At 33.9% G+C, this 18,656-nt stretch overlaps 1 protein-coding gene and 1 non-coding gene across 3 annotated transcripts in view; both read right to left on the reverse strand.

Annotated features, from left to right (window-relative positions):
* GRID2 (glutamate ionotropic receptor delta type subunit 2) overlaps positions 1-18,656 on the reverse strand; it is a 1,308,561-nt gene that overhangs the window by 1,057,993 nt on the left and 231,912 nt on the right. The gene's annotated exons all lie outside the window — the stretch shown is intronic.
* On the reverse strand, positions 3,427-3,533 carry LOC112393846 (U6 spliceosomal RNA). The gene has a single exon (XR_003002035.1). It is a non-coding gene; the product is annotated as a U6 spliceosomal RNA (small nuclear RNA).

The following is an 18,656-nucleotide window of genomic DNA, read 5'->3' on the forward strand; positions in this document are numbered from 1 at the left end:
CCTAAGGTTCCACAATAAGGGCCAGAGCTTTTGCCTCCTTACTCCAACGTCCTTGCTTTACATCACTATGGGATACTGCCTTCCAGGATTGCACCCAAAAGACATAAAAGTGTTCTAACAGGGATTCTGACTTTACAGCATATCTGGAGTTTCTTTCCTATCTGGCCATGCATACTTTATTTGCATTCATTCTGACTCTTCCAGTTCTAAGCAAGCACACATTTTTTAATTATTTACTTTTTAATCATAAATAATTGGGACAATGTACTCTTTGTGTTTTTGAATAAACCTAATGAAGACCCTGTTGACAAAAAGAGACATATACCTCAGGGTCAATAACATGATAAAGGAATAACTGTATATGTACATATCCACATACACATCCATATACACATAACACATATTTCTTGACTATATTCATTACAGTGTGTGAAGAAATAAAATTATGTGTATATAAAAATGATTTTCCACATATAATACGGGTATTATACACACATATGAAAAGATAAACGCACTATATGTGCAGACACAAGTAGTCATATATATGTTTACACATACACACAAATACACATATATGTATAAACAGAAGCAGACACACTTTACATCTATCAATTTTGTTGATTTAATAATTCTTTAGCTGAAGCCCCAAGTCTTCTAGCGAAAGATAATTATGATATTAAACATGCATTATTAGAGTCAGTTCATGATAAAGCAAGGATGAATCTATGTCCATTTCTAACAACTGTGGCAAGTTCCTTTTGACCTCTCCACCCTATGTGGCTTCACCATGGGAAAGCAAGAAATGATTACTTTTTGCTAGAGAAGGCAGAGCGTCTAATAGGCTTACTGTGTCAGGTTGGCTTTCTCTTACCACTGCTCTTCTATGTTTGCATGGATTCACTGACTACTTTGACCAGCCTTTTTAAATCCTTCCTTTATGTTTCCTATGTATGTGAATACCTGCCATGGCTAAGAACACGAGAAAAGGGTGAAGAAATTTTTTAAATTGATAAATAAATTATTTCTTAATTACACTATTATATAGCTAATACCCAGACTATTAATACTTTATTGATGTAATCAACATATGTAATAGACATTAATTTCTGCCCTATCCTGTCACCTCTGAATTAGAAATATACTTTATAAACTAATATTTAGGCAATAAATTTTAGATTTATCTTGATAATTTTAATTCACATTCTTGAAGACTCATTTTAATTTGTGATAATATTTATGAGACTCTAAGTTAATCCTTACACTGAAATCTAATATTATCAGACTGGGATATAAAAATTTCTTTAGCAGCTTTTTAGGAAGTGTGATATAAATGTGCTATAACTGGAGCGAAAATAATCAACTTGTTTTAAACCAGATAATCTAAATGTCTATTCTCAAAGAAGTGATGTATATTTATATAGAGATGTTTCAGCTTGTCATGGATTCTAAATGGGTCTTTTGGAAAAGTTTCTAATCAAACTTTTTTTATAGCAGGTGATGTTACTGACTTCTGCTGAGTACTGCTAATGCATTTTTAATGGAAGCATTTTACTATTACCTGACAGAACACTTAAAATTGCTTTAAACATTAAACCTGGCTTAATAAATGGCAGAAACCTGCCAAAATGATAAGAAATTAGTCAATTCTGTGCTGAATTAAGACATACTGAAAGCAGTTCATCTTTCTGCAAACAGCAAAGAAGTACACAAAAGAAATGATTCATCTTACTGCACACAAGCAGCATAAACCAAAGAACAAGAAATCCTAGCCAACATTTCAAATACACTTATTTATTTATTTACTTTTTCCTTCAGCTATAAACTCTCATCTTAAATTTGGCTTTTTACCACAAAAGTACTGTTAAATGAAGCATTTTGTATCAAACACAAGTATTCTGAAAACAACCTCGTAAGTTCCACATGAAGAATCTCAGGAAAGACAGTTCTTTCTTATGGCATGCACTTCCAATAGTATTGCAATGTCATCTCTTTATCCTTTGTATTAACACACACACATATTAGCAGTCTAATTTAACTTCAAATATCCTAGATTTACTTTTTGAAACTAAAGTTTCTCAAATGCAACATACATAGCTATATAGCTTACATGATGACACAGCATCTATTTCTTTCCCAGCTATTTTTATTAGCACATTTTAACTGTTTTTATAACCTGGAGGTGAAAACCAGATCCAACTTATTGTCAAGATGAAATAATTCTTCCGCCACTTACACACTCACTCACACACACACACACAGTGTTTGATCAACAAATTATACTCTATTTACACTTTGCATTGGCCAAACTGGAGGGAAGAATAACCAAGAAAACAGGCAGAGAACAAACACCTCCTAAATATTCCCGTTCGAGCAATTTTTAATTAGTCATTTCCACTATTTGGGACTTATGATCTGCTCCATCCATGGGAGGGAAAAAAGGCTTCACTTATCCTGACACAAAGAGAGTGACATATTCAGGTGAGTCTACATACAAGTTTTTTTTTTAAACATCTTTATTGGAGTATAATTGCTTTACAATGGTGTCTTAGTTTCTGCTTTATAACAAAGTGAATCAGTTATACATATACATGTATCCCCATACCTTTTCCCTCTTGCATCTCCCTCCCTCCCACCCTCCCTATCCCACCCCTCTAGGTGGTCACAAAGCACTGAGCTGATCTCCCGGTGCTATGCAGCTGCTTCCCACTAGCTAGCTATTTTATATTTGGTAGTGTATATATGTCCATGCCACTCTCTCACTTTGTCCCAGCTTACCCTTCCCCCTCCCCGTATCCTCAAGTCCATTCTCTAGTAGGTCTGTGTCTTTATTCCCATCTTGCCCCTAGGTTCTTAATGACCATTTTTTTTTTGATTCCATATATATGTGTTACAATACGGTATTTGTTTTTCTCTTTCTGACTTACTTCACACTGTATAACAGATTCTAGGTCCATCCACCTCACTACAAATAACTCAATTTCGTTTCTTTTTATGGCTGAGTAATATTCCCTTGTATATATGTGCCACATCTTCTTTATCCATTTATCTGTTGATGGACACTTAGGTTGCTTTCATGTCCTGTCTCTTGTAAATAGAGCTGCAATGAACATTGTGGTACATGACTCTTTTTGAATTATGGTTTTCTCAGAGTATATGCCCAGTAGTGGGATTGCTGGGTCATATGGTAGTTCTATTTTTACTTTTTTAAGGAACCTCCATACTGTTCTCCATAGTGGCTGTATCAATTTATATTCCCACCAACAGTGCAAGAGGGTTCCCTTTTCTCCACACCCTCTCCAGCATTTATTGTTTGTAGATTTTTTGATGATGGCCATTCTGACCGGGGTGAGATGACAGCTCATTGTAGTTTTGATTTGCATTTCTCTAATGATTAATGATGTTGAGCATTCTTTCACATGTTTGTTGAAAAATATGGAACACTTCACGAATTTGCGTGTCATCCTTGCGCAGGGGCCATGCTCATCTTCTCTGTATCGTTCCAATTTTAGTATATGTGCTGCTGAAGCGAGCACTACATACAAGTTTTTAAATACAAAATATATCATCCTTGTCTACTTATGTCTTAGAAAGTAATTAATTATAGTTTATAGTGGCATTAAAAATGTTGAAGTCTTAATTTTTTAACTATTGTAAAGGGTCATATGTACAGGTTAATAAAATCATTTTCTAAAATTTGCATTTGTAAATATGCCTGTTGAAAACAAACATTTGTAGGAAGTTACTAACCTGGGACTTCCCTGGTGGTGCAGTGATTAAGAATCCACCTGCCAATGCAGGGGACATGGGTTCGATCCCTGGTCTGGGAAGATACCACGTGCTGCAGAACAATTAAGCCCGTGCGCCACAACTACTGAGCCCACACACCGCAACTACTGAAGCCCACACACCTAGAGCCTGTGCTCCATGACAAGAGAAGCCACCGCAATAAGAAGCCCGTGCACTGCAACAAAGTGTAGCCCCCCCTCGCCACAACTAGAGAATGCCTGTGCACAGCAACGAAGACCGTATGCAACCAAAAAATAAATTTTTTAAAAATAAAGAAGTTACTAACCTGACCACATCCATAACTCTCAAAAACATTTTAAGCTTTTATACCTTCATGTCTTTATTCATGGTGTTGTCTCCACCATGGATATATGCCTTGTCTCCTTAGCAAAATATAATTTCCTGGGCCATAGAACCTATCTTTGTTAGTGTCTATAACAGAGCCTGAATATATTAGATACTCAAGAAACAGGAATAGTTTAAACTTTCCTTATATTAGTTAGGCATGATCTTGTAAAATACGATACCTAAATTCAAATATAGGAATAAAAATGTAAGTTACAACTAATTCTAAATTAGAACAAAAGTAGAATTGCAAATGTACCTGTATGTGAATTTATTATCACAGGTATTATCATGACTCCCAAATTATTCAGCAAAGTATTAATCATATACTTATAGTTTTAGTTTGAATATTTAAATTCATCTTTATCTTATACATAAGATAAGAGGAAAGTAGAGGAAACATTGTTTAGCTGGGAAGGTAGTGAAAGAAAGAAAATGTCTTCACCTAGCTCAGAATTTTCCTCTAAAAATATTGAGAAAGATTTGGATACACATCTTGAAGGGTCACCAGAAAGAGACCCATACCTGTACAGAGGTTAACCTACTTTCTTTCTTTCCATACCACGGTCTGTTAGTCTATGCCCACAGCTGTGCCTGCTTAACAAAAACTAAGGCAGAAGCCACATAAGCCAGACCACAGAAACAGCTTGAGCAGAAAGGTCCAAGATGGTGACAGTCCACTGCCCTGAACTGGTTCCAGCCTGACCACCAGGGCAGCACCTGTACAGATGAGACCCAAAACATCTGAAAGTTGCCTTTGCTTCATTACCATGCTAGGATCTCCTCTGAAAGGGAGGACTTGCACTTTGCTAGCACAATTAATGTCCTGCACAAAAGAGCCCATAGGACTGTGCATGTTTTGGCTTTTTCTGGAACTTACTGCCACTTTCCCCGGGTTCTGATGGCACACCCATCTCTTAACCCTTAAAACTTTCCCACTTCCCTTCCCCATTCCTTGATCAAGGCATAAAGTTTCTGCTCTGCTTTGCCAAATCTGGTCTCATTCGATTGGCACAAGCAACACACGGCAAGGGAAGGACCTAGTCGGGGTCCACCAGATCCAGCACTTCTATAAAAAGAACTTTTCCACATACAGAGTTGACAAAATTACTCGAAGGTCTGCATATCTCATTTTATATAACTAACATACCAAATATCTTTTAAAATAAATAATTCTAAAAATTGAAAACAAGAAAGGATCAACACATGAACATTACCCTTGCACAATTTCTGCTTAAAACCTTATCATCTAAAAAGACATGTATGAAACAACTGCCCCAAAACATATGATCAGATTTCAGAGCTGCAAATAAAATCAAAGTAACTAGTCTTTTTTATTCTCAGAGTTCAAACTCTTTACTTATTTAATTTTGCCTAATATATATAAATTCTCTATGATACATAGTTTTAAAAAGAATAAACTTTTCAAAGGTACTACATGCATTGAATCTTTAATTTTCTTTGAAGCAACAGAGTTGATTCTCTTGGTATCTCTCTCTGTGCATTTTTTCCTCTTCTCTTTTTTCCTCTTTATCCATCCATTCATCCACCCTGTCAACCTTCCCTCAACACAGAGATAATCATCGAAGCCAGCCATTTTGTTTCTTCACAAGTGATTTGCTGACAGGACAGCTGAAATCCATTACATCTTGCATCAGACCATAGCAGAATTAAGATGCCTTCATAAGATGATAACAGAAAGAGCAATTGTGTATTTCATAACTCATAGCTGAAATTTTAAGGATGGTATACAAAAACTTTCTCATTTTTCAGAAATTTTAGTGAAAAGATTTTAAGTAATTTAACCAAAATTACACAGCCAAGAGTTAGAAGGGGTGGAGTAAGAATTTAGGTTTTCTGGTTTCAAGTTTGGAACTATTTCTTCCATATAATGCTTTTTTGTTTTTTTTTTTCATTTCAAGCACATACTCCATGTATGTGCATATATATATTACCTATATAATCCATTATGTCATTCATGTATACATATGTGTGACAATAACTAGTACTACTAAATATATTAGATATATATTCAATAACTAGTAATACTAGAGAATATATATACAAACAGATACGTATATATTTGATAATGAGTACTAGTCTGGTAATCAGCATAACAAATTCATTTACTATAAGCCAATGAAGTATTTAAAATTGAAGAATTATAGTAAAAACCTGAACATAAGAGTTTTCACATAAAATTTATTGTCTTTTGCCTTAGCAAAAGACAGCAATTTCACTCTGGAGGTCAAATTTTTTCAAAATTTTATGTGTATATTAAAACTCTCAAATAGGTTTTAATCTTTTTGTTTGAGAAATGTTTATTAACTAGGCCCAGTTTACAAAAGTTTTTCAATAATATTTTTGCATGTTTTTTGTAGATACAATATTAAATCAGATTTCTCCTTTATTTCACCCTTCACAAGAAGAAAAAAGGTTGAACAAGTTCAATACTACTAGACAGCAGGAAAATTTAGCAGAATTGTGACCAAATGAACTTAGCATTTTCTATATCATTTGGCATCTTCATCTGAGCATACAGACTAGCTACTATTTCAGTGAGGATATTATTAAAATGAAGGTATCGCATATATATGTGTGTGTTTATGCATGTGTGAGTGTGTGTGAATATATATATAAAATCTGCCTAGATAATATTAATTACATTGAGATATCCTCCATGAATTAATTCTGTATAACAAGTATTTCCAGCAGTCTTTTCTCATTCAATAGAAATTTTCTGAATATGTTCTACATTAATTTCTTCGTAGACAGGAAATAGGGTTTTTAGAACTCTATTTTTCCTTTCAATCAGAGGTATACTTTCCTCAGTTCACCTTATCTAACCCTTCATGAGCATTCTAAGGAAGTAAATCAAAATAATAACTCTAATTGTTGAAAGGTTGTGCTGGATATACACCAAAGTCATGGCAATTAGCAAATATTATTCTGAATTATAGATAATATGTGTGTTACTCTCAAGTTTATAATAATTGAAATAATAATAATTAACATTTATTAGTAATAAGCATTGTAATAAGTAGTTTACTGGCATTATATCATTTAGTATTGATGAAAACCCTTTGATGGAAATGAGGCTCAGGGCAAGTAACTTTCCCAAGACTTAAAGCTAGTAATGACTGTGGCAAAATTCACAGCTCTCACTTTCAAGGCAAACTCCCTAAGATATCTATAAGCTTAATATATGACAATATATTTATTATAATACATTTCTATATTACCAAGTGATATTTTTATTATCAAAATTTTATGTGTATATTAAAACTCTCAAATAGGTTTTAATCTTTTTGTTTGAGAAATGTTTATTAACTAGGCCCAGTTTACAAAAGTTTTTCAATAATATTTTTGCATGTTTTTTGTAGATACAATATTAATCCCAATAAATTAAACTATACCATTTAAAGAGTAGTTTAACTCAAGAATTTACACATTTTTTCCCAAAATTTAAATCTGCTTTTGGGATAATTATCTACCATATACAACGAACCAAGTTGAAGTAAATTTTCTAAACATGTTAAATGACAATTTTTGCATTAACTTTAGAATACTATTAATTGAGTTCCAATAACATACGCACTTTGATATAGTCTTAAATTCAGAGTTCAGAACAAATCTCTATCTAGCCTTTCATTTTTTTAAGACCTTAGAATTTTTTCTATTTTAGTGACTAGTGATCCTAACAGAACAACAATGCCAGAGTCATTGACTTTATATATTAAAGACCTTTACTAATTTACCTAGGTCTGTAATATTAAAACTGTGACCAGATATAGAAACTAACGGGTTCAGTATCTCCCAGTGTCTACTGCTTACTTAGCATTTTGTTCTCAGAGTTCAAAGTACATTATACTATTAACTCCCAATTCACCCACCATAATTATCTACTTTACAGACAAGCATCATTTTGTTTTAAATATAGATAATCAAGTTCAAAGAGGATATTGCTGAGATCACAGACAGAATTATTTATGATTAGTATAGAAAGATATAACTGGAAGGAGATAAAACTCCACACAGATCATTTAAATGATTCTACGTTAATACTTGAAAGCATATTGTAATATAAGAAATATTTTTATATTGCAGATACCTTTAAATCCTCAATTTCCCTCAATATATTATAAAAGAGTGACCTAAAATGAGAAGGGCAAATCATAGACCAAGTAGATAAATTATCAATGACTATCTCTACCATTTCAGGGGAGGCATTTATGTTGGAATGTGACATGCCATCACAATGTGAGCTAAGTCAAACTCATGAAGGGATTCTTCATTGTAGCACAAGTCCTTTTTCTCACGCTAACTCTCCAATGACATTTGAATTCACATTTCATTTGGAATTCTTGTAAAGTTACCCAGAAACCCAAAGCACATTTAAACTGATAGTACTGCCACTTAAACATCTGACTTTGCTGTATGTTTTCCAAAAGTCTGTGGGAGAAAAGAAAATGAACATTGCTTAAGGGACAGATAATCTGACTTCTCCATGTGGAGCATAATAGAGGCTAATCTTTAAAACAATCATTTTATGCTGTAACATAGATCTTCTCTGAATAGCTTACAAATATTTTTATATAAATTTGGTCTTTGGGGAATAGAAAGTCCAAATCAGTTCTTCTAATAAGAATTATTTGTACTTTTTAAAGAATATCAGATATTGAAAGATCAATAATCTGTATTTTTCTTAATAAAAATGGCACTATTTACAGAAATTCTGGGCATATGATGAAGTAGGAAGCATCAGGAATCTGTTTCCCTACTTAGACAACAATTGGAGGGTTAGATTCTATCTGACAAAACTATTTTGGAACTCTAGAATATATTGAAGGATTGCAACTTCCAGAGGAAGACTTAAGAGTGTGAACTGCAGTTAATTTCAGTCAATGTCAGGCCTTACCACAGTACCAGCCACCCATCCTCCACCCCTCAGTTATGTAGCTGGCAGCTGTAAGCCATTTCAGGAGCACCTAGCATACAGCTTGTGGGCAAAATGGACCCTGTCCTCCATATTTCAGGGATCTGTGCTCTGATGACTGATTGCTGCTTCTGATATTAGAGGTGTAGAAAAAGAGGCTAGCAGCCATTTTTTGTCCAGTCAAAATTAGATATTTTTTTATTTTTCAATTTTTTTTAAATTTTGTATTTTATATTGGCAGTCATTGTTGTTGCACGTCCCTCCACTTTTGCAAGCCCCTCCCTCTCTGGCTGAAGTGTCTGCCAGAGGGGTTAAAAAGAGGGCCAGCAGTCTTTTATTCCCCCACTCCAATTCATTTTTCTCTTTTTGGGAGCCAGACATTACCGACAAGGGCATTCAAAAGCACTACATACACAGGGAAATGAAAAGTCATTGCCTAGAGAAAAAAGCAGGCTCAGAAAAGAGCTGAAAAGACCTTAGGTTTACAATGCAGGTTGATCCCTGGCACAGAGACAGCCTACAACAATAAAAATGATAATAATAAATAAAAACAAAAACAACAAAAAAATGGAGCAAACTGGTAGTAAAGGGAAGAATCTGAATTTAACTCCCAGAATTATCATATCATTATATTTAAATGTCCAGTTTTCAATAAAAGAATCACATGGCATACAAGAAACAGGAAAGTATGGCCCATCTAAGAGAAAAAAAAAAAATCAACAGAAACTATCCTTTAAAAGAGGTGGCAAGACATTTAGTCAAAGATTTTAAACAGCTGCTTGAAAGACATTCAAAAAACTGGAAAAAGGTGTGGAGAAAGTCAAGAAAACAATGGATGAACAAAATGGAAATAACAATGAAAGTATAATAAAACCTAAAAAGAAACCACAAAGAAATTCTGGAACTGAGAAGTACATAATGAAAACGAAAAATTTACCAGACAGATTCAAAGAGCACACAAAATAAAGAATCAGTGAACTTGAAGATAGGACAATGGAAATTATTAAGTCTGAAGAACAGATAGAAAAAAGATTGAAGAAAAGTGAACAAAGTTTAAAGGCCTGTGAGTATCTCAGGAGAAGAGAGAAAGAAAGGATCAGAAAGAATATTTGAAGAAATAATGTCAGAAAATTTCCTAAACTTGATGAAAGACATGAATATAAATACCCAAGAAGATTGGTATATGAACATTCAAGTAAGATGAACTTAGAGAAACCCACACTGAGACACATCATAATCAAACTGTCTAAAGTCAAAGAGAGAATCTTCAAGGCTGCAAGAGAAAAGGCACTTGTCATATACAAGGGATCCTCAATACGATTACCAGCAAATTTCTCAGAGATTTTGGAGGCCAGAAGGCAGTGGGTGAAATTAAGGGAGAAATTAACATATGACCAGATAAATAAAAGCTGAGGTTATTCATTATCATTAGGCCTGCTCTGCAAGAAATGCTAAAGGGAGTCCTGCAGGTTGGAATAAAAGGACACTAGCTAGTAACTTGAAGCCACATGAAGAAATAAAGATGTCAGTAAAGGTAAATACTTAGGCAATTATAAAAGTCAGTTTTATTATAATGATGGTAACTCCATTTTTTTCTACATGATTTAAGACACTGATATTTTATTTAAAAGACAATCATTAATCTCAAAGCTAGTATTATTGATTGTAACTTTGGTTTGTAACTGCACATTTTATTTTCCACATAATTTAAGAGACTAATACATTTAAATAATCATTAGTTTATATTTTGGGGCACACAATGTATATGGATATAATTTTGTGTCATCAGCAACTGAATGGACTGAGGATGAAGGTGTAAGGAACAGAGTTTTTGTATGTTATTGAAGTTAAATTGGTATATACTCAAATTAGAATGTTATAACTTTAGAATGTTAAATGTAATCTCCATGATTACTACAAAGGAAATAGTTATAGAATATATACAAATGGAAATGAGAAAGGAATTTAAATGTTTCACTCCAAAAAACCAATTAAGCAAAAGAGAAAACAGTAATCCAGGAAATGAGAGATAATGAAGGTATAAGACATATGGAAAACAAATAGCAAAATGACAAAATTCCCTTTTTATCAGTAATTAAGTATAAATGAAATAAACTCTCTAATCAAAAGACAGAGTTTGGGGCTTCCCTGGTGGCGCAGTGGTTGAGAGTCCGCCTGCCAATGCAGGGTACACGTGTTCGTGCCCCAGTCCGGGAAGATCCCACATGCCATGTAATGGCTGGGCCCGTGAGCCATGGCCGCTGAGCCTGTGCGTCCGGAGCCTGTGCTCCACAATGGGAGAGGCCACAACAGTGAGAGGCCTGCATACCGCAAAAAGAAAAAAAAAAAAAAGACAGAGTTTGGCAGAATAGCTATAAAAATACATGATCCAAGTATATACTGTCTACAAGAGATTCACTTCAGGAGAAAATATTTGTAAATCATGTTTCTGATGTGAGATTAATATCCAGATATATGGGGAACTCCTAAAACTCAACAAAAGAACAACTGGATTCAAAAGTGGGCAAAGAACTTGAACAGACACTTCTCCAAAGAAGATATACAAGTGGTCAATAAGTACATGAAAAGACACTTAACATTACTAACCATTAGGAAAATGAAGATCAAACAATGAGGTAACACCTCATACTCATTAAGATGGCTACTAAAAAAAACAAACATAAAATAACAAGTGTTGGCAAGATGTAGAGAAATTGGAACCCTTGAGTACCCTTGGTGGGAATGTAAAATGGTACGTCTGCTTTGAAAAACATCATAGCAGCTCTCAAAAAATTAAACATAGAATTATCATGTGAACCAGCAATTCCATCTGTGTATATACTCCCCCAAAATTAAAGAAGGGTCTTGAAGAGCCATTTGTACACCCATTCTCATAGCAGCACTACTCTCAATAGCTAACGTATGCAAGCAACCTAAGTGTTCAATGATGGATGAATGGATAAGCAAAGTGTAGTAAATACATACAATGGAATATTTTTCATTCTTAAGAAGGAAGAAAAAGCTGATATACACCACAACATGAATGAACCTTGAAGACATTATGCTAAATGAAATAAGCCAGTCATAATAAGACAAAAACTATATGAATCCACTTATACAAAGTACTTAAAGTAGTCAAAATCACAGAGACAGAAAGGAGAACGGTTGTGTCCTGAGGCTGGAAGGAGAGGGGAATAGGGAGTGACTGTTTAATGGGTACAGAGTTTCCATTTTACAAGATGAAAAGAGTTTTGAAAATGGATGGTGGTGATGGTAGCACAACATTATGAATATATTTAACTATCAAATTGTATACTTAATAATGGGAGAGATGGTAAAGTCTGTTATGTGTATGTTACCATTATATTAAAAAATTAGAAAATGACACTGTTTAATTCTTTAATTTTTAACTATTTTTATATTGACTCTGTGAAGTTATCCAGAGCTTTATATCCTGTGTTTTAGTCCGTTTCCCCATATCACACATTTAATTGAACCAATATCCTATTATTACAAACTTAAATGGTATGACAAGAACAGAAATAACTGGTTTATGAAAAGAGACTTTTTAACACAGCAGAGCAATTCAAACTCTTCCCAAACTGAAATGATGCACATTAAAAAAAAAAGATAAGAAGGTAGCTTCTTGAAAAGTACATTCACTGAAAAGACTTGCAGATATTTTTAGAAATGGAACAGATTCAACCTTTTTTCCTCCTGTAACAATTCACTAGATTCTTTTATTACTACCTTCAATTACCATTTTAAAAAAGTGAGAACTGATATATGGTACTATAATTAAAATCACAGGTGAAAGAAATACCTGTATGGAAAAAATATATATAATGTGAATGCTATGCATGCTCTTCAAATATTCAAACATACTTTGCACACAAATAACGTAGTTTAGCCCATTTTCTACACAGTAAAAATTCTAACTTTATGCTTAAGACGAAAATTCACTCTGTTTCTACATTAAAAAAAATCATTTTACCAATCTGAGTCAACTTAACTAAGTAAGTCATTTGAAATTAAGCACTTCAGAACTATAAAATATGGTCTTCATTTCTAAAGAAAATGAATGCACCCTGTGGCATATTTCAGGTAGCAAAAAGGTATTCTCTGAATATAAATTTCACACCTCATGGTTTCATTATCTCTGAACCCACCTGTAAAAATTTTATCTTATTACATAAGCACTTTTAACTAGCAAAACCAAAGATTTTACAGCAATCTACTGAAAAAAATTTTCCGACATGTCCTATTTTATGCTATTTCATATACTGAATAAGCAACTAATGTTAGGGAGCTGCATAAAGATAATGCTAGGGGGTTGCCCTATAAAATATCTTAAAAACAGTGAGAAAACAATGGTTCTATTATAACTGTAGACTAGACAGCAGTGAATGAGATATGAGTTTCCTTACAAGGATGGCAATATTTTTAGGTATTTATTAGATGTAATGGTTGCAAAATATACCCAATTTCTTTCAGCTACCAAGATCTGTATCACAGTCATTGACTATCTGTAAGTCAAAAACTTATGAAAATTCAACTTTCAAGTCCTATTTTCAGTAATCACTTGCTAGATAATCTTACAGTAAATCTTACAAAAATGGCCAAAGTTGTGTATGCTTGCCACTGTTAGTTCTATTTGTAAGAAAAGAGCAACAATATTTCTAAATGTTGAAATTCCTGTTAGGTAGCTCCCTTCATCCTCATTTTATAGGTGAAGAGACTGACAATCAGAAGAGTTAGGTGAATTACCAATCACATAGCTAGAAATAAATGAGCCAGAACTTGAATCTAGAGCTTCTGGGTTCCAAAATCTATAGTTCTTATACTAATAAACTGTATCTGTGTTAAAAGTTTAGTCCATTCCTGAGCCAAAAATATTCTGCTTTCAGAATAAGATGTGCTCAAAGAAGAGACAACAATGAATGTCTTCAAACTATCCTTAATTTATCTCTTCAAACAGTTTCACTCAATGACATGGTATGTAGTATTCCTCTTTTGAAAAAAAAAAAAAAGCAGTTGTATATGTTCCGTTTCATATGTCTATTAAAATTGAGAGGAGATGTTAGGTTGGCAAATTAATATGTGGAAATGAAGCTTAAGAGAAAGAGGTCTGAGTAGGATACATACATTTGAAAGTCATCAACATATCTTTGGGGATTAAAGACCTAAGACTGGACATGATCATATAAGGAAATATCATAAACGGAGAAAAAAGAGACCCAAACAAATCCCAGAGGCAATCCAGTCTTAATTAGAAGAAGAAAAGTAATCCAGGATGGATTAGAAGGTACAATGATTGATCCAGGGGAAATATCAACTAAGAAAAGCATTAAAAGCAGCAAAAAGGAAAAGTTTTTCAAATAATTAGAATGGCCAAATATATGAAATGCTATTCAGAAAACTGAGGACAGATAAATATCCTTGTCCTGTGTTTGATAACATGGACATTGTTCATTATTTTAATAAAACCTACTTCAATGGAACTAGTGGGAGTGGAAGCCAAATTAAAATGGGTTAAAGAGTGAACAGGAAGTAAGGAAGTTGAGAGTTTCAATACACATCTAGAGAATTAACGTGGCATAAGGGTCCTGTGTTTATCTCTCTCTCTCTCATTAAGCTGGAAGCCCTCCCAAAACAGGGCTCATGTTTAACTTTCCATCAAAGTTAATAGTCCCCACTGGCTGGCACAGTGTCTTTCATATAATAGACCCTCAATATTTCTTTGTTGAACCATAGTGGTGGAACCAGAATTCTGAAACTTAGCGAATAACTCAATCAGTGATAGAGCTTTTAAAGATCAAACCTTCCTCTCCAGATATACTGAATCAGAATCTCTGGTGTTAGGAGCTGAAATTCCATTGCCATTTTCTAGATTCTTTTATAGTTACGTTTGGTCAAAAGAATGTGAGGAGACATGGGATATATGCCGTTTCCAGTACAAGACATTGGTTAAGAACCAAGTGTTTGCATGGTCTTTGTCTCCTGATGTCTGTATGCACAGAGACCCTCTAGGATAATGAATCCAAAAGCTGCAAAAATCCTGGATCCCTATGTGAAGACATTTTTCTAACCTCCCAAAATATATTATCCTAAGAGTAATCACCTAGGTAATATATGACCCTAAGAATACTTACCTATGAGAATCCTGGTTCTCAAAGACTGGCCCCTAGAAAAGCAGCATCACTGTCATCTATGAACCGGAGTGGGGACTAGCAATCTGTTTTTTAACAAACTCTCCTGGTGACTCTAATGCATGCTAAAGTTTAAGAACCACTGGTATAAAAGGATACACTTTGTTGAGGCTTACACCTATGTTATTGCCCTATATCCTCTACAAAAGGAGGACATAATGAACCACAGACTGTTTCATTCAGTCTGAATTTTTATTTTTAATTCCTTTAATCCTATTGATGCTTCCTAAGGCTATTTAATGCTGATATTGTAAACTCAGTTTTCCCAAAAAGGGCTATAAAAGAAAAGTTAAAGATCCAACACTTCTGGAGAGTGATTATCATCTATTAATGGACTCAGCTTTCATTGAGATCTGCTCTACAATTGTTTTCTCTAAGGTCTCCACTTACAGCTAAAAAACCTTGAATTTTTATGTTTCCACTTACTTTTACTTTGTCTCATTTTCAGCCATATCTTCCTTGGTGCTGCTTAACATTCTGAAGAAGTTCCTCTAGCCAAGGTTCCCTTAGAATTAGTGAGGAACACCTGATGTCTTGTCAGTCTGAGATGGCACCTAACCTCTTAAACAAGTCACATTTATATGATCAGTAAGTTACTTATCAAAGGTTGAAAACCTGAAGAATTAGAAGTGGTAATTTTTAATCTCTTTTGGTCATAATTCTATAACGTGTATATTTAATCTATGTGAGTTTATAGATGTACTGAATACACTTTTTTTTTAAGGTGTCTAATTTTAATATAAGGAAACTTTTTCTTCTTATTAAATTGTCCAAAAATGTAATGTGCTTCCTCTTGCAGTTAGGTATTATTTACAGAGGCTGGAAAATGTCAGAAATTACATATTATAAAAAGATAGTATAGGTAAGTTTAACAGCACCTCAAAGTCTGAAATATTTGCTTCTCAAATTGTATTTCAAAACAATTTTATGCTTCAAGGTTCTGACAAGATGACAAACTAGTAAAGGCTTCCCTCCACCAAATCAAATAAACAGAAACTTCAGAAGGTAAAGGGAGCCATATCGAAGGAACCAACATAAAAACTCTGAGAAAACCTGGGGGAGACCAAAACTGGTTTTAAAAGGTAGCTGGAATGTCAGAGGCAGCCAGGAATGGTAGGCATATCAACAGATCTGTAGAATAGTCAAAAAATCCTTCCAGGGGGTTATAGAGGCCTCTGTAATTGGATCCTTTGTTAAATTTCAGATCTCAGACCCTAGTATTCAGCCTCTTGCTCATTAACATCCAGTTACCCCAACCTCCTTAATGTCCCTAGAACACACAACACATGTTCCTATGTCAGAGATCTTGATTTTGTTCTTCCTTCTGCTTGCAAGGCTCTTCCCTTTAGACAAATACATGGCTGGTTTTCTCAACCTCTTTGGGTCTTTTCTCAAATGATACCTTCTTAGTGAGACCTTCCTTGATCACCCTATTTAAAATTGGAGCCTCTGTCTCCACTCCCTTTCCTCCTTCCTTCATTCATTGTTTTAGCATCATACATATCACCATCTGACAGATTACATATCTTAACTATTTTGTTATTGTTTATGTTCTTCCCATCTCTAAAATACAGGTTCCACGAGGCAAGGGAGTTTGTTTTCTAGATTCATAAAAAATAATCAGTACAAAGAATAGTGCTTGTTGCATATTAGGCAATAACAGTGTGTTCAATAAATCAAATTTGATTATAAGATTGAATATTTTAAAAGGTATCACAAACCATATTAACAGTGTAATAATATTTGTGCAAAATGTGTCAACATATAAGGTCTTGAGTCAAAATTGTTGTTCAGAGATCCACACTTCAGCTTTATTTGCCTTGGACTTCACCTTGTAGATAGCTTTCATAAAGCAGTGAAAATTTGAAAAGAGTGTTCTAAGAGGTTTCATGCTCTAGAGTCCCATTTCCCAATAAAATTTTGCTTTATTTATCTAAATGTAATTAGAAATTTGTGTAAATTCTTAACAAATCCCAAAGATCCTTCTTAAATTAAGATATAACAAATATAACTAGAGAAATAATCATAGTTCAGCAATGCTTAATAAATTTTCAAATATGCTATGAATCCAAGCGAGCATGTTTTTCTGTAGAACCTGCAAATACAAGTTTAGCACCTTTTGTAGATATACATTAGTTAAACCTGGAAACCTATCAGAATATAATCTGAGATGGGAAAGAGCTCCTGAAAATTATCTAATTTGGAAATAAGGAATCCCAGCCAGTTTGTAGATAAACCATTTATATGCAGTAGGAAACAGAACATATTCTATAATTTGAGAAAATAAATAAATATATTTTTTGAAGGTAAATGCATCAGATAGAATTACAAAGGAATGAAAAAAAGAACATCATTACATAGTTTACTAATGCCTATTGGAGGCTATTTGATCCTACAGATTTTTGGTGATATTTGAGGCATTTTGTAAACAAATTAATGTCAGCAAACTATGTGTAGCATATATGAATTAGTGAACAGCCAAATACATATGTGATCATTTTTAACTTTTAAAGGGGTAACTACTTACAAGAAAGGACACTTGCTAAATAAGAGATTCTGGCAGGTAACTAATGGGAAGTGAAATGTTAATCAGAGTAAAATAAATCTCTAGACTGAGCAGCACTTTAGAGACAGGGATATGAAAATCAACAGCTTTTTATAGCAAGTTTCCATACCCAACCACTGCAGTGACAGCCATTCACAAGTGAGCACCACCATGACACAAGACTGCTCATACTTTGGATGAAACTGTGTAACGTGCACCAGAAAAATGTGCGGTCTTTGGCACAGTTTAGCCTCATGGATCACCATGTTCTTATAGCGTTTCTTCCAATTATTTGTCATTAGCATGAACAGAAACAGGATCTTTACTGTTCCTGTATACAGATTAAGTTAGTTATCACTCTTTAATAATAGTGTAATTTCTTCACCTATTCTATAGAAAAGTATCTCAATGTACAATAAAGATCATGGAGAGGCAAGGAAGTTGCTCTACATGTTGTTTGCAAAAGAGAGAAACTTTCTGTAGCTTTTCTTCCATTGTGGAGGAGGCATGCCAGCTGTGGAAAGGCAGATGAATAGATCCAGTCAGGCCTAACATGTATCCATCCTATTGTCCAAAACTGGGTTCATTGGATACGCTGTCAACAAATTTTCTGGTCCCTCTTTTCCGTTGTTGGCAAACTTTATTTTACTTCTCTGAATACAATTAGAGAGTTACATGCTATGCAGAATAATGACTCTAGATTCATTTTGTATCTTGAAAAAAGTGAAATTTCTCTATACTGAATTGAATGGTAGTATGAACTTTCTGGCTTTTTTGCTATGTATGGAAATCATGACATTTTGAGATGCTGCCTCTTGAATAACTTTTACTTTCA

The sequence above is a fragment of the Neophocaena asiaeorientalis genome, unplaced genomic scaffold, assembly GCF_003031525.2.
Source record: "Neophocaena asiaeorientalis asiaeorientalis breed wild unplaced genomic scaffold, Neophocaena_asiaeorientalis_V1.1 scaffold7, whole genome shotgun sequence".
Classification (NCBI taxonomy): Eukaryota; Metazoa; Chordata; class Mammalia; order Artiodactyla; family Phocoenidae; genus Neophocaena; species Neophocaena asiaeorientalis.